This window comes from Vitis riparia, chromosome 18 (genome assembly GCF_004353265.1).
Source record: "Vitis riparia cultivar Riparia Gloire de Montpellier isolate 1030 chromosome 18, EGFV_Vit.rip_1.0, whole genome shotgun sequence".
Classification (NCBI taxonomy): domain Eukaryota; kingdom Viridiplantae; phylum Streptophyta; class Magnoliopsida; order Vitales; family Vitaceae; genus Vitis; species Vitis riparia.
The window spans coordinates 17,029,364-17,053,917 of NC_048448.1; the positions used below are offsets into that span (position 1 = coordinate 17,029,364).

General features: G+C 36.5%; 1 non-coding gene across 1 annotated transcript; it reads right to left on the reverse strand.

Moving 5' to 3' along the window:
• Window positions 1-473: 473 nt before the first annotated feature.
• Window positions 474-580, reverse strand: LOC117907996. Its single transcript, XR_004650116.1, has one exon. It is a non-coding gene; the product is annotated as a small nucleolar RNA R71 (small nucleolar RNA).
• Window positions 581-24,554: the final 23,974 nt, after the last annotated feature.

Sequence of the window (24,554 nt, forward strand, 5' to 3'; positions counted from 1 at the left end):
ACCTTGATATCAACAAAACAATGCAAAAGCTAAATCAGAAACGCAAGCAACAAGTAATTCATGAGGTTCCTACAATGGGGGATGAGAATCATGATGATAATGGGGCCCCAAACAGGGCACTCGAGGATTATTTTGTACCTAATGTGGGTGTCTCAAGCATTCGAAGGCCACCCATCCAAGCTAATGATTTTGAAATCAAACTGACAATTATTCAAATGATTCAATCTTCAGTTCAATTTAGAGGATTAGCCAATGATGATCCTAATCTACATATTGCAAATTTCTTATAAATTTGTGATATCTTCAAGCATAATGGTGTGATCGATGATGCAATAAGACTTCGATTGTTTCCATTCTATCTAAATAAGAAGGCTAAGGTGTGGTTAATTTCATTACCTCCAGGGATAATCACTACATGGGATGGATTGGTTAACGTTTTTCTTGTTAAATACTTCCCACCGGAAAAATCTACAAAAATGAGGAATGATATAACTAACTTTTTATAGCAAGATCAAGAGTCTCTTTATGAAGCTTGGGAGAGGTTCAAAGATCTTTTAAGAAAGTGCCCACACCATGGCTTACCAATGTGGATGCAAGTGCAAACGTTCTACAATAGTTTGCACCCTAATACTCAAACCATGCAACAAGTGGAGGAGCTTTTATTAATAAGAGACCGGAGGAGGGATATCAGCTTATAGAAGTGATGGCTAGCAACAATTTCTTGAAGTTTACGGATAGAAATGCACAAAAGAAGATAGTCAAGGTTCACGATATCGATGCTTTTAATAATTTGGCTGCTCAAGTTGTAATTTTAAATAATAATTTTAAGAAACTAAATGTTGTTGTCGTTTCTAATTTAGTTTGTGAAAATTGTGCAGGTAATCATCCTAGCTTGGAGTGACAAGTTGGATGCCCATATGAAGCAAACTCATCCAAACAAGTGAACTATATGGCTAATAATCAACGTTAATACAATCTCAACTCCAATTATTTCAACTAAGGATAGAGGAATCATCTGAACTTCTCATGGAGTAACAACGCTCATGTGTAAAAGCCACCCTTTGATTTCCAATCTCAAGAAAATAAGCCAAACTTGAAAGAAGTTTTCACCCCATTTATGCAAAAGACTAACGATTTTATTGATGATACTAAAGCAAATTTTAGGAACCAAGGTGCAAGTATTCGCAACCTTGAGCATCAAGTGGGGGAGATTTCTAAGTTATTGATAGAGAGAACTCAAGAAGCACTTCATAGTATCATTGAGACAAATCCTAAGGAGCATGTAAAGGCCATAACTATTAGAAGTGGGAAGGAGTTAGAACAACCAAAGGAGGCTGAGCAGCAAGCAAATAAGGAAGATACTTCAGTTCCCAAGGAACAAGTTGATTCCCCTCCTATACAATCATCTACTCCAAAACCATCATCTAATGCCATCCTTTTTCCTCAAAGGTTGGAAAAACAAAATTTAGATAAGAAATTTTCTAAATTTATTGATATTTTTAAGAGCTTACATATCAATCTTCCTTTTGTAGATATGATGGAGAAAATGCCAAAATATGCTAAATTCTTAAAGGAGGTGTTATCAAATAAGAGGAAATTGGTGGACAATGAGAAGATGATGCTCATTGAAGAGTGTAGCACCATTCTTCAAAGGAAGCTTCCTCCTAAGCTAAAATATCTAAGGAGTTTCACTATACCTTGCACTATTGGTGATTTTGATTTTGATAAACTTTTATGTGATCTTGGTGCAAGTGTTAATTTGATGCCTCTTTTTATTTTCAAGAAACTTGAACTAGGGGAAGTGAAGTCTACTACGGAATGTTTGCAGCTTGCGGATAGATCTATCAAACATCCAAGAGGCATTATTGAGGATGTTTTGGTAAAAATGGATAAGTTTATATTTTCGACTGATTTTATTTATTAGATATGGAAGAAGATCAGGAAGTTCCACTTATACTAGGAAGACCTTTTCTTGCTCCAGGTAAAACTCTTATAGATGTTCATCAAAGTAAGTTGATTTTAAGGGTTCAAGATGAAAAAGTTACACATAATATTTTTTTAGACTATGAAATTTCCATCTGATGTTGATGCATGCTTTGCAATTAGTGTTTTGGATAAGGTGGTAGCTGAAACATTTCATGAAACTTTTCCTATTTCACCTTTAGAAAATTGTATAATGAATGGTAGAATTTAAGGAACTCTTTGTGGTGATGATGATATAATTGAATGTGTTAATAATCTTGATGCAATGCCAACTTATGAGTTTCCATAAAAGTTAAAATTTGAGGGATTAGAGGCCATTCATGTTAACAATCATACATTAAAGAATGAGCCTCCTAAACTTGAACTTAAAATATTGCCATCTCATCTCAGATATGCTTTCCTAGAATATTCTAGTTTTTATCCTGTTATTATTAACTCTTCTTTGAATGATTTGGAAGAGGAAAAGCTATTAAGAGTTTTGAGGAAGCATAGGAAAGCTATTGGATGGACTATTGATGATATCAAGGGAATAAGCCCATTGATTTGTATGCATAAGATCCTATTTGAAGAAAACTACAGGGCAATAGTTCAACCACAATGAAGATTAAATCCATCTATGCAAGAAGTGGTTAAGAAGGAGGTTGTGAAGCTTTTGGATGCAGGTATAATTTATCCAATCTCGGATAGTACATGGGTAAGTCCAGTTCAAGTAGTTCCTAAGAAGAGAGGTATAACTGTAGTGAAGAATGATAATAACGAACTTATCCCCATAAGAGCAGTAACCAGTTGGAGAGTTTGTATTGATTACCGGAAGCTTAATGATGCCACGAGAAAGGATCACTTTCCTTTACCCTTCATTAAGCAAATGGTGGAGAGACTTTCCAGTCATGATTATTATTGTTTTCTATATGGATATTAGGGACACAATCAAATCCCCATAGCACTAGAAGATCAATAGAAGACCACTTTTACATGCCCATATGGCACTTTTGCTTATCGGTGAATGCCATTCTATTTATGCAATGCTCCGACCACTTTTCAATGTTGCATGAAGTCCATTTTCTCCGATATGATTGAAAAATGCATTGAAGTGTTTATGGATGATTTTTCTATTTTTATTCTTCTTTTGATGATTACCTTTCTAATATTTCTTTGGTTTTGCAACAATGTGTTGACACAAACTTGGTTTTAAATTGGGAAAAATTCCATTTTATGATAAGAGAAGGTATTGTGTTGGGACATCGAATTTCTATAAAAGGAATTGAGGTGGATCGTGCCAAGATAGATGGGATTGAGAAGTTGCCACCACCTACAAATGTTAAAGGAGTTAGAAGTTTTCTTGGTCATGCAGGATTTTATAGAAGATTCATTAAAGACTTTTCAAAAATTTCTAAACCTCTTTGTGATTTATTGGCTAAGGATGCAATTTTTGATTTTTCTAAAGAATGTTTAAATGCTTTTGAAACTCTTAAGTCTAAACTGATATCTTCTCCTATTATTGTTGCACCTAATTGGAAATTGCCTTTTACATTGATGTGTGATGCTAGTGACTTTGCTATAGGTGCTGTTTTAAGGCACCAGAAAGGTAAAATTTTTCATGTGATTTATTATGCTAGTAAGGTCTTAACAGAGGCTCATGTAAATTATGCAACTACTGAAAAAGAACTTTTAGCATTTGTTTATGCTTTTGACAAATTTCGGTCTTATTTGGTAGGTTCTAAGGTGATTGTCTATACCGACCATTCAGCTTTGAGGTATTTGTTTGCTAAGAAAGATGCAAAGCCAAGGCTACTTTGTTAGAGCTTGCTACTACAAGAATTTGACTTGGAAATCAAAGACAAGAAAGGAACAGAGAATTTAGTTGCAGGTCATCTTTCTTGGATGAATCATGTGGAGCTTAATAAAGGAGTTGATGATGATATTAATGAAAGATTTCCTGATGAGCAACTTTTTTCAGTTGAAGAAGCGCCATGGTATGCAAACATTGTTAACTATTTGGCTAAGAAGATTTTGCCTCCCGAGCTTACTTATCAAAGGAGGAATAAATTTTTCTCAGATCTCAAGTACTATACATGGGATGATCATTTCTTATATAACCAATGTGCTAATCAAATAATTAGGAGATGTGTGTCGGAAGAGGAGATGGAGAGTATTCTACATCATTGTCAGTCTCGTGAAGTTGGAGGACATTTTGGAGTTACTAAAACTGCAGCTAAAGTTTTGCAATCAGGATTTTATTGGCCTTCTCTTTTTAAAGATTCATTTAATTTTGTTGCCAATTGTGATAGATGTCAAAGGATTGGGAATATATCTAGGAAAAATGAGATGCCTTTAACAAATATTTTAGAAATAGAATTGTTTGATGTATGGGGTATTGATTTTATGGGTCCTTTTCCATCCTCTTATGCTAATCGTTTTATTTTGGTTGTTGTATATTACGTTTCCAAATGGGTTAAAGCTGAGGCGTTGCAGACCAATGATGCTAAGGTGGTGGTTAAATTTCTTAAGAACATTTTTGCAAGATTTGGTACACCAAGAGCTATCACAAGTGATGGGGGATCTCATTTTTGTAACAGCCAATTTGAGTCACTATTAGGTAAATATGGAGTAACACATCGTATAGCTACTCTTTACCATCCGCAAACAAGTGGTCAAGTTGAGGTATCTAATCGTGAGCTCAAGTGAATTATGGAGAAAATAGTTAATTCTTCCAAGAGGGATTGGTGAAGTAAGTTGGATGACGCTTTATGAGCTTATAGAATGACATTCAAGACACCTATTGGGATGTCTCCATATCAATTGGTTTATGGAAAATCGCGTCATCTTCCAGTTGAGTTGGAGCACAAATCATTTTAGGCTGTTAATCTTTTGAATTTTGACTTACGAATTGCAGAGGAGAAGAGATTGTTACAATTAAATGAGATGGAAGAGTTCTGTAATAATGCTTATGGGAATGCTAAGATTTATAAGAATAAGGCAAAAAAATGGCATGATAAGCATATTCAAAAGCATGATTTTGAAGTTGGTCAACAAGTTCATCTTTTCAACTCACGTCTCAAGCTTTTTCTAGGTAAATTAAGATCACGATGGTCTGACCCGTTCATAGTTAACAAGGTTTTTCCATTAGGAACAATAGAAGTTCATCATCCATCAAAGGGAACTTTTACAGTGAACGAGCAATGATTGAAGCACTATTTAGGAGGAAATTTTAGCACCGAAAGGCTGTCTGTTGTGCTTTCAATTTCGAAGTAGAAAAGTGGAGAAAGTTTAGCTAACGACTTAAATTTTAGCACTTTTCGGGAGGCAACCCGATTTATTTTGAGCAATTTCTATTTTGGAATTTTGAATTATTTTTAGTTATTAGGATTTTTATTTATTTTGTTTATTTTGTTTCAAAGTAATTTAGTTAGTGAATTTTTAGAGTTAATTGCTTAGTAGTTTATGATTAATTTTAATTTTAATTTTTAACTAGTTTTCCTTTATATTCAGGAGAAAAAGGGCTTTTTACGTACCCAATGAAAGGTGTCGCGACGGGAGGCATTGAGTGCCCCAGCTAACTCTTCAAATGCTGCTCATAAGAAGATCCGAGGCTAAATCATCGCGGTAGATAAGGCTTTGAGCTACAGCTATCACCCCCAATTGAATTTCTATTGTAAAAATTAAGGCTTTGCACCACAGTGGAAAGCCTTGAGCGTTGATGCGTGATAAGTAAGTGGGTGTTTTAAAGGGCCATCTTCCTTCATTTTTCATGAACAACTTTTCTCATTTTCTCATATTCTATCCATTTTCTCTCTATCTTTCAATCCTTATCATATTTAAACTCTGAAATCTTTGTTTTCTTTTGGGATTACTTACAGGTTTTAGAAATTTGGCAAGATTGAAGCTTCATTTGGTGTAATTTTGGAAGGGAAATAGCAGGTCCAATCCGTCTTCTTGTTGGGTGGTGATTTGAGGTTATTGTTTCTACCTTTTTACTGTAATTTAGACACTACTAAATGGGAAAATAGCGATTTTTCAATGTGTCCCAAAAATTCATCAAAAAAGGAGTTTTTTTCCCCCTTAATTTTTCCTTACCTTATTTTCTTTTTTTCATTGAGGGCAATGGAAGTAATTAAGTTTGGGAGGAACGATTAATTTCTTTTGGGTTTAGCTAAGTTCAGTTAAAAATGTTTTTGAAACTTCTTGATTTTTAGCATTATTTTTTTTGTTCTTCGAGTTGATTCATATAGTCAATGATAATATATTGATTGTTATGATGCATGGTTATTGAGATGGAATTTGATATTAATTAGTTTTTGAGGATTATTTGGATGTTTGTTCTGTTTAGATTTGAGATTCGATGTTGGTCTAGTATGGTGATTTTGATAACGATCCTGTTTTGCATGCTTAGAGACATTTTATTTAGACAATTGTGAATGATTAGAGATCTCAACAAATTTTAGAACTTGGTTGATTGTTACTCGAGACGAAATCATAGACTTTCATGTTACTTAGGAGATGATTTAGGCCATTTTTGGATCATTTGACCTTTTCTTACCTTACCCAGAATATTTTATCCGCTAGTTACCTATTCGAGGCCTTTTATATAATGTTAGCCTTATTTTTCTTTCTTTAAGCGTATCTTCCTACCTATTTTAAGCCTAAACACTTATCCTTACCCTTGATGAGAACATTGACATGTTTGTTATTTATTTTGTTTGAGAGCAAAAATTTTTTATTAAGGCGGAAAGGATGAAAAAGTGTATTGTTAACCCTAGTAAAATAGAGAAATAAGTTTAGGGTTTTGAAGAAACAAAAAAAAAGAGGGGGAAAAAGAATGGCATTAGTGGCGAAATATGTGAAAAGTGTTCATGAGCACGAAAGAAAGAAAAATTATGAAAGCTCTTGAGTCTGTTACATTTTGTTCAAATTGTGAGTGTTCTCATTCTTTGAATTTATCCTTTCCATTCTTTATGAGCCAACACCTTAGCCTAACATTACAAGCTTATTAAAGACTTTTTGATCTGAGGTAACATGATGAGTCTACATTAGTGGAGAGTAATAAGAAAGTCAAGCCTATGAGATTTGATATCATACATTACTTTTTAGAGGTTGACTTTGTCTATAATTGTTTTTATAAAATTATCTAGGTAGTAGAATTGATTGTTTGAAAGGTTGCTTACTTGGATTTTTTAGAAGATTGAAGGTTTGAATGGAATGAATGTCTGAATGACCTTTCTAATTTTTGTAATGTTCGATAGATTCTTGATGGCTTTGTGTTATTAGTAATTTTTAAGACAATATTACGAATTAAACTTGACGAATGAATTTGATTCTAGAAGTGTGAGAAGTTTTGAGTCTTGATTTAGTTTGTAATTTAATTGTTTTTAGGATAGTTTTAGGTTAGATTTTATTTTGTTTTTGCTCGAGGACTAGCAAAATGTTATGTTGGGGGAAATTTGATAAGTCAATTTAGAGCGACTTATCATCTATGATTTAACTTGATATTTCATTAGTTTAAGAGTAATGTTATCTCAACACTCATTATTTTTATTGTCTTAGGTCTCAAATAGCCAAGAGTATGAAAAGAGAGCAATATAAGGCAAAATTGGAAGAAAAATATGAAGTTCGGCGAAAATGTGAGAACTGCCATGGCGGGAGCTCTCAAGCATCGCGGCAACCTCTTACATGACAATTTGCGTAACTCACCCGAGAGGAAAGTGCTGCGATAGGAAGGACTTAAGCGTCGCGATGCATGCATGTGGAAAATCATAGTTGGGGACCTGAGACAAAACCGTTGCGGTAGGAGGAACTTGTCCGTTGTGGTGCCCAAAGGAATTTCAGAAATCCTCAGGACCAGAGAGTAAAGCATTGCGGTGGGAGGCATTGAGCGCCACGACCCAATATTTAAATTTTGAAAACTATTCATTCTTATCTCATTCTGTTCAGATCCGAATTAGGTGGGACATCAGTTTGCGATACTAGGGCTATAAATAGACAAAAGTAGGGTTTATTTTAGGGATCTTAGAGACTTGGGAGAAGAAGGAGCTTAGAGAACAAGAAGGGGATTTGCAAATTTCCTTCTGTTTTTCTGGTTTATTCTTCCTTTTTCTTTATGATTGAAATTCAGGATGTTTATTCTTCATCTTAATATGAACTAATTTCCTTTGTCTAGGGCTGAGATGTAGCTCAATCATGATTTATATTTTTGATTAGTTTAATTTAATTCTCTGTTTTGCATCAATTTATTTGTGTATCTATCCTGCACTTAATGCTTTCAATTCTTAAGGGCCCAAGTTTTGATTGAATTTATGATTTAGGTTGATAACAAGAGTTAGAATCTAAATTAGATCTATAGAATAGATTACGTTAGAATGAATGAATAGTAGAGATACATTACCATGTTCTAATAGATTAATAGTTAAATCAATAATAATTCCATAGATCTTAATTACTCATTTAGACATAAATTCACATAGAGATATGTTGGGTTAGTAATTTAAGAAGCAATCTGATATATTTTGAGAGAAAAATATTGGTTGGCTTAGGGAATTAAATCTCCAAATAAAGCATAACATAAATTAGGTTAAGCAATCAATTGCATGAAAGTGTTTGTAGTGAAATCGAAAGCCCTAGATCGTTTAAATCATAAGAGTTTGAATTTATTTTCTTTAACTATATAAGTTATCTTTTTCTGCAACTTCAAAAATTCAGTTGATCAAATAGTAGTGGGAATAATAAATTTTAGTAATTAGTAGCATAGTCCTTGTGGGTTTGATATGTGTACTTAGGTACAATTATATTACTTGAACAATTCGTATACTTGTGAACCAGAGCATCATTGTGGATGATATGAATGACTTAGTATCCCATGATCTCAGGCCTGCAGATGCTATGAATAGTCAAGGGCTGAGGACCATATTAATGGTTCTTAGTGGTGAGCTTATGAATCCAAATGATGTGAAAAACTCAAGGTTGTGGATGAAATTAAAGACTTCGAGTCATGAGGTCAGGGCTCTAGATGCTATTAAAAGCTCAAAGTTGTAGATGACATGAACGACTCTAGGTCGCAAGCTTAGGGCTTTAGTTTCTATGAACAACTCAGAGTTGTGGTTTACATGAATGACTCCAAGTCATGAGCTCAAGGCTCTTGATGCAATGAATAGCACAAGGTTATGGTAGATATGTGCTCCTCCGACTCATGAGTTCAGGGCTACGAATTTTATCAACAACTCAATATTATGGATGACATGAAAAAAAATAAGATCCCTTGAGCTCAAGCCTCTAGAAGTTATGCATAGCTCAAGGTTGTTGATTAGATGAGCGATTTTGTATCATGAGCTAAGGGGTATGGATGACATAAATGACTCTAGGCTGTGGACTCAAGGCTCTAGATGCTATGAACAACACAGGGTTATGGTTGACATGAATGACTCCAGGTCATGAGCTCAAGGCTTTAGATGCAATGAAAAGCCTCAAGCTATGAAGGACATAAATGATTCCGGGTCGTGAGCTCAAGGCTCTAGATACTATGAATAGCCTAAGCCTATGGTTAACATGAATGACTCCAGGTCATAAGGTCAGGGCTCCAAATACTATGCACAGCTTAGGGCTGTGGTTGATAAGAATGAATCTGGGTTGTGAGCTTAAGACTTAAGATTCTATGAACAACTCGGAGTTATGGATGATATGAACGACTAGGGATCCCGTGAGCTCAGGCCTCTAGATGCTATGAACAACTCAAGGCTGAGGATGATATGAACGATTCATGGTCATGAGCCTATGAGTCTAAATGCTATGAACAACTTAGGGTTGTGGATGACATGAATAACTCTAACTCGTTAGCTTAGGCTACTACATGCTATGCATAGCTTAAGGCTATCGTTGACATGAACGATTCCAGGTCATAAGCTTAGGACTCTAGATGCTATGAAAAGCTCTCGAGTGTGAAGGACATGAACGACTCTGGGTGGTGAGCTCAAGGCTCTAGATGGTATGAACAACTCAAGGTTGTGGTTGACATGAAGAACTTTGGGTTGTGAGCTTAGGGCTCTAAAACTATGAAAAGCTCACGGTGGTGGTTGACATGAATGACTCTGGGTCATAATCTCAGGGCTCTAGAAACAACTGAGAGTTGTGGATGATATTAATGACTAGAGATCTTATGAGCTTAGGCCTCTAGACTCTATGAACAACTAAGGGCTGAGATTGATATGAACGATTCTTGGTTGTGAGCCTATGAGTCTAAATGTTATTAACAACTCAAGTCTTCAGTTGACATGAATTACTCCAGATCATTAGCTTAGGGCTCTAGATGCCATGAAAATATCAGAGTTGTGGATGACATGAATGACTCTAGGTTGTGAGTTGAGGGCACTAAGTGCTATGAACAACTCATGATTGTGGTTGACATCAATGACTTTGGGTTGTGAGCACATGGATCTAGATACTATGAAAAGCTCCAAGTTGTAGTGGACATGAATGACTCCCGGTCGTAAGCTCAAGGATCCAGATGCTATGAATAGCTTAGGCCAGTGGTTTACATGAATGACCCTAGGTCCTGAGTTTAGGGTTGTAGATGCTATGAACAACTTAAAGTTAAGATTTAATTAAATGACTCTAGGTCATGAGCTCAGAGCTCTAAATGTTATGAACAACTCAGAGTTGCGGATGGTATGAACGACTTGGGATCCTATGATCCAAGGCCTCTAGATGCTATGAACAACTTAGGGTTAAGGATGATACGAACGATTCTTGATCATGAGCCTATGAGCCTAAATATTATGAATAGCTTAGGGTTGTGGATGACATGAACAACTCTAGGTCCTCGTCATAGAGCTCTAGATGCTATGAACAACTTAGGGTTGTGGTTGACATGAACAACTCCAAGTTGTGAGCTCAAGACTCTAGATGCAATGAATAGTTCAAGGGTGTGGATGATATAAATGATTCTAGGTCGAGAACTTAGGGCTCTAGATGCTATGAATAGTTCGGGGTTATGGTTTACATTAATGACTCCTGGTTGTGAGCTTAGGGCTCTAAATACTATGAACAACTCAAAGCTATGGATGACATGAACAACTCCAAGTCGTGAGCTCATGGCTTTAGATATTATGACCAACTCAGAGCTATGGTTGACATGAACGAATTTGAGTTGTGAGCTTAGGATTCTATATGCAATGAATAGATCAAGTTGTGGTTGACATGAATGACTTCAAGTCATGAACTCAAGGCTTTAGATGTTATGAAAAACTCAGAGTTGTGGATGGTATGAACAACTTGGGATCCTGTGAGCTAATGCCTTTAGATGTTATGAACAACTTAGGGATAAGAATGATATGAATGATTCTTGGTCAGGAGCCTATGTGTTTAGATGTTATGAACAACTCAGGGTTGTGGATGATATGAACGACTCTAAGTCATGAGTTGAGGGCTCTAGATGCTATGAATAGCTCGGGGTTGTAGTTGACATGAAGGACTTCGAGTTATGTGCTCCAGGTTGTAGATGTTATGAACAACTGAGAGTTATGGATGATATGAACGACTCGGGATCCCGTGATCTTAGACCCTAGATGCTATGAACAACTCAAGGTTGAGGATGATATGAACGATTCTTGGTTGTCAGCCTATGACTCTAAATGCTAAGAATAACTTAGGATTGTGCATGACATGAATGAATCTTGGTAATGAGCTTAGGAATCTGGATGTTATGAACAACCCAAGGTTTTGGATCATATGAACAAGTACAAATCCTGTGAGCTCAGGATTCTAGATGCTATGAAAATCTCAAGGGTGTTGATTATACGAACGATTCTTAGTAGTGTGCACATGGCTACAAATGTCATGAACAACTCATGGTTGTTGATGACATGAACGACTTTGGATCGTGAGCTCAAGGTTTTATATGCTATGAACATCTTCAGGCAATGGTTGACATGAATGACTTCGAGTCATGAGCTCAGGGCTCTAGATACTATGAACAGCTCAAGGCTATGGTTGACATGAATGACTTCGGGTCGTGAGCTTTAGGCTCTAGATGCTATGAATAGGTCAGAGTTATGGATGAGATGAATAACTCGAGATCATATGAGTTGAGGCCTCTAGATGCTATGAAAAACATAGGGCTAAGAATGATACGAATGATTCTTCATCATGAGCCTATGATCCTAAATGTAATGAACAACTCAGGGTTGTGGCCTCAAGGCTCTAGATGTAATGAACAACTTAAGGTTGTGGTTGACATGAAGGACTCCGAGTCATGTGCTCAAGGCTCTAAATGTTATGAATAACTCAAAGCTCTAGATTATATGAATAACTCAAGATCCCTTAATCTAAGGCCTCTAGATGCCATGAACAACTTAGGTCCGTGGATGACATGAATGATTCTTGGTTATGATCGAATGACTCTAAATGTTATGAATAGCTCAGGGTTATGCACAAAATGAATGACTCCCGATCATTAGCTTAGGACTCTAGATGCTATGAACGACTTAGGGTTATGGATGATATGAATGACTATGAATCTCGTGAGTCCAGGCCTCTCTATGCTATGAAAAGCTCAAGGGTGTGGATGATATGAACAATTTTTGGTCATGTGTGCATGGCTTTGAATACTATGAACAACTTAGGGTTGTGGATGACATGAATGACTCTGGGTCGTGAGTTCAGGGCTTTGAATGCTGTGAATAGCTCAAGGCTATTGTTCATGGGAACAACTCCAGGTCATGAACTTAGGGTTCTAGATGCTATGGATAACTCAGGGTTATAAACGACAAGAATGACTCTAGGTCGTGAGCTTGGGTCTTTAGATACTATGAACAACTCAAGGTTGTGGTTGACATGAATGACTTCGAGTCATGAGCTCAAGGCTTTAGATGCTATGAATAGCTCGGGAGTATAGATGACATGAGCTACTCTAGGTTGTGAGCTTAAGGCTATAGATGCTATGAAAAACTTAGTGTTCTTGATGATATGAAAGACTCGGGATCCCATGAGCTCAAACCTCTAGATGCTAAGAACATTTTAGGACTATGGATGATATGATCGATTCTATGTCATGAGCTTAGGGTTGTGGATGACATGAACGACTCTATGTTGTGAGCTTGGGGATTTGGATACTATAAACAACTCAAGGTTATGATTGACATTCATGATTTTGAGTCTTAAGCTCAAGGATTTAGATGTTATGAACAACTCAGGGTTGTGGATGATATGAGCTACTCTAGGTCATGAGCTCAAGGCTATGGATGCTATGAACAACTCAATGTTGTGGATGGTATCAATGACTCGGGATCCCATGAACTCACACCTCTAGATGCTATAAACAACTCAGGGTTGAGGACAACATTAATTATTCTTAGTCCTAAGCCAATGACTCTAAATGCTATGAATAGCTTAGAGTTATAGTTGATGTGAACGACTTCGGGTCATGTGCTGAAGATTAGGGTTATGGTTGACATGAAGAATTTGGGTTGTGAGTCTAGGGCTCTAGATGCTATGAAGAGCTCAAGACTGTGGATGACATGAGCTTCTTCGAGTCGTTAGCTCAAGGCCTTGAATGCTTGAAATAACTTAGGGTTGTGGATGATATGAAAGATTCTGGATCATGTGAGCTTAGGCCTCTAGATGCTATGAACAGCTTAGTGGTGTGGATGATATGAAAGATTCTTGGTCATGTGTCCATGGCTCTAAATGTTATGAACAACTAAAGGTTGTAGTTGACATGAATGACTCTAGGTTGTGAGCTTAAGGCTCTGGATGCTATGAGCAACTTAGGGCTTTGGATGACATGAATGACTTTGGGTCATGAGCTTAGGGTTTTAGATATTATTTATAGCTCAAGGTCATGAATAAAATGAACGACTCTAGGTCATAAGCTCCAGGCTTTACAAACTATGAATAACTCAAGGTTGTGGTTGACATAAACAACTTTGGGTCGTGAGCTCAAGCCTCTACATGTTATGAAAAGCTCAAGGTTGTAAATGATATGAACGATTCTACATTATGAGCTCAGAGCTATGGATGACATCAACAACTCTTGTTCGTGAGCTCAACGTTCTCAATATTATGAATAGCTCAAAGTTGGGGTTGACATGAACAACATCGGGTTGTGGTCTAAGGGCTCAAGATGCTATAAATAAATCAAGGCACTTGACTACATGAGCTACTTTGAGTAATGAGATTAAGGCATTGCATGCTATGAACAACTCAGCTTTGTGTATGATATGAACGACTCGGGATCCTGTGAGCTGAGGGCTCTAGATGCTATGAACAACTAAGGGTTGTGGTTGACATGAACGACTCCAAGTCTTGAGTTCTAGGATCTAGGTTCTATGAACAGCTCAAGGTTGTGGATGATATGAATGATTCTTGGTCGTGAGCCCAATGCTCTAGATGTTATGAATAGCTCAGGATTGTGGATGACATGAACAACTTCAGTTCGTGAGCTTAGGGCTCTAAATGATGTGAACAGCTTAGGGCAATGGTTGACATGAATGACTTCAGGTTATGAGCTCAGTGCTTTAGATGCTATGAATAACTCAGGGTTGTGAATGACATGAACAAGTCTAGGCCATGAGCTCACAACTCTAGATGCTATGAACAACTCAAGCTTATGGATGACATGAGCTACTCCGAGTCGTGAGCTAAGGGCTTTAGATGCTATGAACAAGTCAGGGTTGTGGATGATATGAACGACTCTTGATCATGAGCCCAAGGTTCTAAATCTTATGAATAGCTCAAGACTGTGGATGACATGAATAACTCAAGGTCGTGAGCTTAGGACACTAAATGCTATGAACAACTCATATTTATGGTCGATATGAACGACTCTAAATCTTGAGCTCTGGGCTCTAGATGCTATCAACATCTCAAGCCTATGGATGATATGAGTTGCTATGTGTCTTGAGCTCATGGATCTAAAATCTACGAATAGCTTAAGGTTGTGAAGAATGTGAACGACTCAGAATCCTGTGAGCTCAAGCCTCTAGAAGCTATGAATATCTTAGGGTTGTGGATGATATGAACGATTCTTGGTCATGAGCTTAAGGCTCTATATGTTATGAACTAGTTAGGGTTATGAATGACTCAAGGTCATCAACTCAGGGCTCTTCATGCTATGAACAACTTAAGGTTGTGATTGACATGAATGACTCTATTTTGCCAGCTCAGGGCTCTAGATGCTATGAACAACTTAGATTTGTGGATGATAGGAACGACTTGGGATCCTTTAAACTACGATATCTAAATACTTTGAACAGCTCAAGGTTGAGGATGATATGAACAATTCTTGCTCATGAGCCCAAGGCTCTATATGTTATGAACTAGTTAGGGTTATGAATGACTCAAGGTCATCAACTCAGGGCTCTTCATGCTATGAACAACTTAGGGTTGTGATTGACATGAATGACTCTATGTTGTCAACTTAAAGCTCTAGATGCTATGAACAACTTAGAGTTGTGGATGATATGAATGACTTGGGATCCTATGAGCTATAGTCTCTATATGCTTTGAATAGCTTAAGGCTGAGGATGATATGAATGATTTTTGGTCGTAAGCCTATGACACTAAATGTTATGAACAACTCGGGGTTGTGGATGACTTGAACGACTTAAGAACGTGAGCTCAAGGCTCTAGATGTTATGAACAACTCAAGCCTGTGGATGACAGGAACTACTCCAGGTCATGAGCTTAGGGCTCTTAATACTATGAACTGCTCAAGGTTGTGGTTAATATGCATGCCATGAGCTCATGGTTTTGGATGCTATGAATTGCTTGGGGTTGTGGATGATATGAACGACTTGAGATCTTGTAAGCTTAAGCCTTTAGGTGCTATGAATGATTCATGGTCATGAGCCCAAGGCTCTAAATGTTATGAATAGCTAAGGGTTGTGGATGACATGAATGACTAAAGGTCGTGAGCTTAGGGCTCTGGATGCTATGAACAACTCAGGGCTCTAGATGTTATGAATAGCTTAAAGTTATGGATGATATGAACGACTTGGGATCCTATAAGCTTAGGCCTTTAGATGCTATGAATAGCTCAGGGTTGTAGAAACATGAATGACTCCAAGTCATCAGCTCTATGAGCAACTTAAGGCCATGGATGATATGAATGACTCAAGATCGTGAGCTCTGCGCTCTGGATGTTAAGTATAACTCAGGGCTCTAGATGACATGAACAACTCTGGGTCGTGAGCTCAATGCTCTAGATGTTATGAATAGCTCGAGGCTATGGTTGGCATGAACAACTCTAGGTCGTGAGTTATAGGCTGTGGATGCTATGAACAGTTTAGGGATGTGGATGACATGAACGACTCCTTGTGGTGAGCTCAGGGCTCTAGATGTTATGAACAACTGAGAGTTGTGGATGATATAAATGACTCGTGATCCCGTGAGCTCAGGTCTTTAGATGCAATGAACAACTTAGGGCTTTAGGTGATATGAACAACTCTTGGTTGTGAGGAGGAGGCTCTATATGTTATGAACAACTTAGGATTATGGATGACATGAACAAATCAAGGTCGTGAGCTTTGGGCTTTAGATGATATGAACAACTCTCAACTATAGATGACATGAACGTCTCAAGGTCGTGAGCTCAAGGCTTTAGATGTTAGAAACAGCTCAAGGCTGTGGATGACTTGAATGAATCCATGTCATGAGTTCAAGGCTCTAAATGTTATGAATAGTTCAATGATGTGGATGACATAAACAACATCGTGTTGTGAGCTCAGGGCTCTAGATGCTATGAACAAGTCAAAGTTGTGGATGACATGAACAACTCAAGATCCTGTGAGCTCAGGCCTCTAGATGCTATGAACAACTTAGGGCTTTAGATGATAAGAACAATTCTTGGTTTTGAACACAAGGCACTAAATGTTATGAATAACTAAGGGCAATAGAGGACATGAACTACTCAAGGTTGAGATCTCAGGGCTCTAAATGATATAAACAGATCAGGTATATGGTTGACATGAACAACTTTGGGTTGTGAGCTTAGGGTTCTAGATGCTATAAACATCGTAGGCCTATAGATGACATGAGTTGCTCCACATCGTGAGCTCATGGCTTTAGATGCTATGAACTGCTTAAGGTTATGAATGATATGAATGAATCGGGATCCTATGAGTTCAAACCTTTAGGTGCTATCAATTGCTCAAGGTTGTGGATGATATGAGCGATTCTTGGTCATGAGTAACTCAGGGCTTTGGATGACATGAATGACTAATGGTCATGAGCTCAGGGCTCTGGATGTTGTGAATAGCTCAGGTCTCTAGATTCTATGAACAACTCAAAGTTGTGGATGATATGAACGACTCGGGATCCCGTGAGCTTAGGCTTTTAGATGGTATGAATAACTAAGGGTTGTGGATGACATGAACGACTCTAGGTCTTGAGTTCAGGGCTCTAGATGCTATGAACCGCTCTAGGCTATGGATGACATGAATGACTCAAGGTTGTATGCTCAAAGTTCTAGATGTTAGGAACAGTTCAAGGTTGTGGATGACATAAACAACTCCGGGTCGTGAGCTCAAGGCTTTAGATGTTATGAACAACTCAAGGTTATGGTTGACATGAACTACTTTGGGTCATGAGCTAAGGGCTCTAAATGCTATGAACAGTTTAGGGATGTGGATGACATGAATGACTTTGTGTCATGAGCTCAAGGCTTTAGATGCTATGAACAACTCAAAGTTGTGGATGATATGAACAACTCATGATCCCATGACCTCAGGCCTCTAGATACTATGAACGACTCAAGGCTTTGAAAGATATGAACAATTCTTAGTTGTGAGCACCAGGCTCTAAACGTTTTGAACACCTCAGGGTTATGGATGATAAGAACAACTCATGGTCATTAGCTCAAGGCTCTAGATTATATGAACACCTCAGGTCTGTGGTTGATATGAACTACTCTGGGTCATGAGCTAAGGGCTCTAGTGTTAGGATAAATCCCTTAAAAGCGTGACATGATGTTATAAATTTAGAATTCATTATTTATTTAATGATGATCCAGTTTCACTATTATCCATCCTTATTCCATGTATTATACTTTATGAGCATTCTTGCTTCAATCTTTTACATTGTACATGATTTAAGTGCATTCCACCAAGCTGCTTCATTGTATTTTTTCTCAACCTTGAGAGAATATTGAGCTTGTACTGAAGTTAGTAGTGGCTTTGACCTATGGGTCAGATCGTAAGTTGATCATATATTCCTTATGGATTGGGTCACTATTAATGAAAGCCGTTAGCAATAGGTATTCTCAATAAAGGCACCATGATATCTCTTAAGATTGAGATAGAGTGTCCTATTAAGTGATCCTAAGGAGGTGTATTCATGGAAACTATGGCCATAGTAGTTCCTTAAGTGGAACTTGACATAGGATCTTTAAGAGCTAAGATATGTCAATTGAACACATAATAGGAGGATCTATAACTCAAGGATGGTAGAGGTAGTCTTGAAAGACTAATAACTTTCACCTTGTTAGACTATAGATACTAGTTCAAGGGGAGACTAAACACAATGGATATCAAGTCACGGACTTGAGCACTTGGTGTCTCGTTGTTATTTACATAGAATACTAGAGTTTAGTTGATTCTCTGTAGTGGGATGTTGAATCAACTTTAGAATTGGATTCTAAGGGAGCTAGTATTCCTAGGTCCCAATTTTCCCCGCTCTGAGCTCATATACTTTGTTGGCATCGGTTATGAGGGTCGAATTGGCTCTAAGTTCACTTTTGTGCATAAGGGCGTTTTGCTAATTACGTAAGGATACATAGGGGTAAGTGAACAAGGTATCTGGATTGAATTAAGTGATTAATTAGTAGGCCCTATTGGGTTAATTAATCAATTATGACCCATTTTGGGTTAGATTAAGTGACTGTAGACCCTCCATTTTGTCCTTTTAACAGATGTGACATCGGATGTCTTCCTATACTTCTCTTTTGACTCGTAGTCAGCTCTTGGCTGCCTTTTGAGCTTAATTTAGGCTCACTTAGACACACCTTAGGTCCACTTTGGTATCCTAGGCCCATTTAAGTCACTTGACACTTTCTAATCACCCTACATCACTTAGGCACTTTTCTAAATCTTCTAGTTCACTTAGCACATTTTTTATCACTTAGGCCCATTTAGGTACTCTTGACCCTTTTAGATACAACTGATCCATTTAGGCTCATTTGGACTCTCACTGTAACCTTGGCCACCTTTCGAGCTTAGGTTCGGTTTTAGTTAGTTGTGTTCCCACTTACCTCACTTAGATACCTTCTTAGTTTAATTTCCACCTAGTTCACCTTGGCACTTTCCATTTAGGTCACTAAGGTACTTTTCGCCTAGGTCATTTAGATGTTTTTTTGGCCTTAATTCTCTTAGATTTGATTTCTTGATTACTCGATTTTTTGAGATTAGGTGAGTATTTGGCTTGATTTTGATTTTTGATTACTTGAGATGAATTTTTTATATCTAATAGTATAAATTTGATATTTTGTTTTTTATTTTTTATAGTGTTTTAGTTTAATATTTAGACTTTTGATTATACGTATTTGATATTTATTTATTTTCTTGTTTTATTTATTTATTCATCTACTTATTTATTTTCAGAAAATTACATGATATCGGTGACTTTATTTTTAATTTGCAATGAAATATTTTTCTTTTTTAAATTTAAATGATTTCTATTTATTTTATTTTAATTTATTATATTATATTACAAGTTTCTACCTCCTATTTCTTGGTTTTATATATATATATATATATATATATATATATATATATATATGAGGTTTTAAGAAAATTTACATGATCTCCACACACATGAGTGTCACATGAAAAGAAAACAAAGGAAAGGTGGATTGGCAAGCAATATATATATTCTTTTTTGGTAGAGAATGTGGTATCATGAGAAATGGGGTTGCATGGGAAAAAGAGCTTTTTTAAGAGGAGTTGAAGAGGAAAAGAACAGGGAGGAGGTTTGGGAAAAGAGATAGAAAGCATATTTTCGAGGTCTACAAAAGAGGTTTGAGAAAGGAAATAGGATGTAGTTTGGGTTTTTGGAAAAAATGAAGTGGGCTATTGAAGAGGAAAAGAACAAATCAAAGGTTTAAAAGAAAAACAAAGTATTCAAATAGGTAGAGGGAGGTTTGGAGAAAAAAAGGAAGAAAAAGAAAAACAAGGGGTGGAAGGAAAAAAAAAAAAAGCAAAGGAAAAGAGAGAGCTAGGTGGAGAAAGAAAAAAAAAAAGAAAAACAGGGGAAGTAAACATGAAGAAGGAAGAAAACAGAGAGCATAAGAAGAAGTCAGAGTAGAGAGTAAGGAGGGAGGTCTTCTGAAAAATAAAGGTGGAGAAATTCTGGTAAAGAGGGTTGTTTGAGAGAGAAAGAATGGGGCAGGAGTTCTTGGGGAATTTTTCAGAAAGGTTGAGAGGTTCTGATTATTGGCTAAAAAAAGAAAAAAAAAAGAAGAGAGAAAGGGAAAGAGAGAAAGGTGCTTGTGTTTTGTTTTCCAGGAAAATTTCCCAAAGTAAGGCGCCACTTTCCTGGAAAATTTATAGTACGTGAGGATTGTTATTTAGGTGGTTGCGTGCTCGGACCAGTGTGGTACCATGCTTCTGTCAGCAATGGCCTATATATTATTTCAATTCTATTTTTTATTTTTTTATTTGGATTGATTTTGCTTTGTTTTGTGCTATTGCTATTGAAATTACAGAGAAGGGGCAGGGGTTTTCTTGCTTTAAGCGGTTTTTTTTTTTTTTTTTTTTTTTTTGTAGGGGTTTGACCTAGGTCTGGAGATTTAAGGCATTTTATTTTTGTGGGAATTGTTATTTTTGGGGGTTGGAACTAAAAACTGAATTGGGGTTTGGGAACTAGGTTCAATTTGGTGTTTGGCTAAGTTGTTTTTTGGGTCATTTTTATTGAGATTTCACCGGGTCCTCAAGTAATACAACATGATCACCTTTGATTCGACTCACGGTAGCTTAACTTTAAAGGCGTATCAACAAAATTTATACCTTAAATACTATTACTAAAGTAGCCAAGCTACTATAGCATAGTGGTTCTAGGATCGTTCACTGGGAAGGGGTTTCGCAAACACAAGTGATATTCAAATTAGGAAAATAGGTGATTTTCTTATGGATGTTAGCTTTAAAAGAAGATGTAAATGTTTTAGAAAGATTTAAACTAATTTAAGCTAACATTAAAGACTAAAATGAAAGGGTGTAAAAACAAGTTTCTCAAAGATAGGATAGCCATGCTCTGACTCTTATGCAAATTGGAAATCTCAGGATAGGCTCCTCGCGTTGGGGTTGCAACTATGGTGATGCTTGCTTCCCGAACCGGTATGGATTTAGCAAATCAAGTTTTAATCCTTTAAAATGGCAAAACAGATGGTAGTGAATTTCATCAATGGTTATTCACCTTAGACTTCCTTTGAATGGCTCGTAAGAGATAATTAATAGTCTAAAGCTAAAAGCTTACCAAATATTGGCAACTCAAAGTCATTCCAGGTGATAAACTCACCTTTCAATGGCCATTGAAATTGGTTCTAATGGATTAATGCAAAACTTGGAATTGAAAACCTCACCTTCCAATAGCTCGTAGGAGATAACTAATGGATAGAAATCCAAAAGCTTATCAAGTATTGGCCGTTGGAAGTTGTCCAAAGGAAATAAAAACCAAACTTTGCATTAATGAACCATTAATGAAAAACGACTACCTTACCTTCCAGGTGCGAGAAATTTCCATGGGATTGCATCTAAGCCATCACATAACATCCATACTTTGAGAAACTTAAAAGGTTTTAACCTCTCATCCTTGGGGATTTCATCCTCCAAGGATGTTTGTCTACTAAGAAAATGAGAAAGAAAGAGAAGGAAAAACAGAGCAAGGCTCTGTACATCGATTCTATATAATTCAATAATATTATCTATATATTTCTATATTTGTTACAACGGATTCAAGGGAATATATATAGAAGAGTTTTTCCAACCTTCCTAGCTAAGAAATCTTATGATTGGTGGATTACAAGGAGAAGAATGGAAATTTATACAAAAATATCTAAAAGAAAAGATCTAAAGTGGAGTCGGCAAAAACAGAGGAAAATTCGCACCACGCATGGGCTGTGCGAATTTGGAAGGTGGTGTGCGAATTTCGCACACCGTTCGCACAAGCTGAAGGTGCTGTGCGAATTTCGCACAAGCCTGGAGCAGTTGTCTTCCGAATGTCATATCTTCCTCATTTTACCTCCAAATCGTACACAGTTTGAAGCGTTGGATTCTTGACTTCCTGAGCTTTCAAATGGTATATAGCATGTAGAAAATGGACTTCGTAAAGTGCTCCAAAAGTACAAAAGAAGACTGCAGCTGTTGTCCTCTGTTTTCCTCTTTGCTTCTCTTTGCTTCTCTCCTTTGGTTGGCTTGTCTTAATGATCCAAAAAGCTGTCAAAATACTAAAACTAGCCACAAATATGATTAGAAGTCATTGCTAGGTCCTTAACATGCCAATTGGGATAAAAATGGAGAACTACTACACAAAAGTGCTTAAAACATAATGAATTAAAGGTGCAAAATAGCACTTTTTGGGTAGTAATCAACCTTGCTGCCATGGCATGGGCGGAGCTCCTTTGGCCACTCTTACCGAGAGTACCCTAGGTTTGGGGTAGATTTTTTTTTTTTAGGACGTGAGCCTCACCGACGGTGATAATCTGGCCGCCCTCCAACGCCACATGCAGAAGCATTGTCCCGTCCTCTTGCTTTTCTCATATATTAAGGTTAAAAATGCATTTACTTATTTGTTTTGTTTACTCTTTTTTTTTCATTCTCAAATAACTTTTTAAAATGCTTTTTTAAATTTAATCTTTAAAATTCGATTCTCAAATAGTTTTTCTAAATTTTCAAAACTTAATTTTAAAAAATACAACTTTCAAATAGTTTTCTAAAACTTAATTTTTAAAATACAAATTTCAAATAGTTTTTTTTTTAAATTTAATCTTTAAAATTCGATTCTCAAATAGTTTTTCTTAATTTTCCAAACTTAATTTTTTTTAAAAATACCATTCTCAAATAAAGTTCCAAAATTCTAATTTTTTAAAATACTATCTTCAAATACAATTTCCAAAACTCCAAAATTCCATTTTTAAAAATATTATCTTCAAATAAATTTTCCAAAACTCTAAAATTCCAATTTTTAAAATACTATCTTCAAATTAATTTTCTAAAACTCCAAAAATCCAAAATTCTAATTTTTTAAAATACTATCTGATTACTACCAAAAAGTGTTATTTTGTAGACCTAATTATAATGGTTTTAAGCACCTTTGAGTAGTAATCATATTCATTTAACCCAATTAATTCATTAAGGTCCTTAGTAATTGGTTTTAACCATTTTGTGGCAAGTTTACATGTTTATATCAGCTTATGAATCAATTCAAGCATGCCAAATGATGGAGGAGCTACTTAGACAAGCCAACCAAAGAAGAAAAGCAAAGAGAAGCAAAGAAAATCAAAAGAGAAGCAAGGAGGAAATCTGAAGTCAGCAGCTGCAGTGTTCTTTGGCACTTTTGGAGCACTTCCCGAAGTCCATTTTTTACATGCTATATACCGTTTCGAAGCTCAAGAAGTCAAAAATCCAACGCTTCAAACCGTGCACGATTTGGAGCTGAAACGAGGAAGTTATGACTTTCGGAAGAGAACTGCTCCAGGTGTGCGAAAATTTCGCACACCTTCTGAATGGTGTGCGAATTTCGCACACCTGTGCGAAATCTCCTCTGTTTTTGCCGACTCCACTTTAGATATTTTCTTAAGTTTCTTTTGATGTAATTTCCTTTCTTCTCCTTGTAGCAAGCCAATGAAAAGCTTTGCTTTTGTAAAAACTATATAAGGGGTGGAAATCACCTCTTGAAGACATGTAACCCGAGTGTTAAGCTTAACACTTAGCAATATACAGAGCACTCTCATTTTCTATTTTCTCGTTACTATTTTCTCTTTCTTGGAAGCCAAACAACCTCTGAGGATGTTTTCTCAGAGGATGAGAGGCTAAACTCTTGGTTTCTTGGAGTAAAGGAAGCTAGGTGAAAAGTCCAGATGAAAAGTTGGAAAATGCTCGTGCATTAAATTCAGGTAGTTGAAGTTCATAAATGGCTTTTTAATCTAAAGTTTTGCTTTAAATCCCTTAGAATCACTTTGAATGGCCAATACATGGTAAGCTTCAGGTCTTTATGGATGCTTATTGCTAGATCCATATTAGTCCATTAGTTATCATGTACGAGCCATTGGAAAGTGGTTCAAGGTGAAGACCTATATAGTGTCTAAAGCCATTAATGGACCTTGACTACCATTTCTATTGATTTTTATGGATTAAATCTTCATTGTTAAACCTACACCGGTTCGGGAAATAACTATAGGTTAAATCCCCAATGCGAGGAGAAAAATCTGGAATTTTCCACTTTGCATTCTAAACTTGATCCTAGCAATCCTTAGCTCCGAGAAACTTTCTTTCTTCCATTTTTAATTAGTTTATGTTAATTTAGTTTCAAATACTTTCAAAACAAATTTTATTTTCTTTTTAAGCTTTAAGTTTTTGATAAAGGAAATCATTAAATTT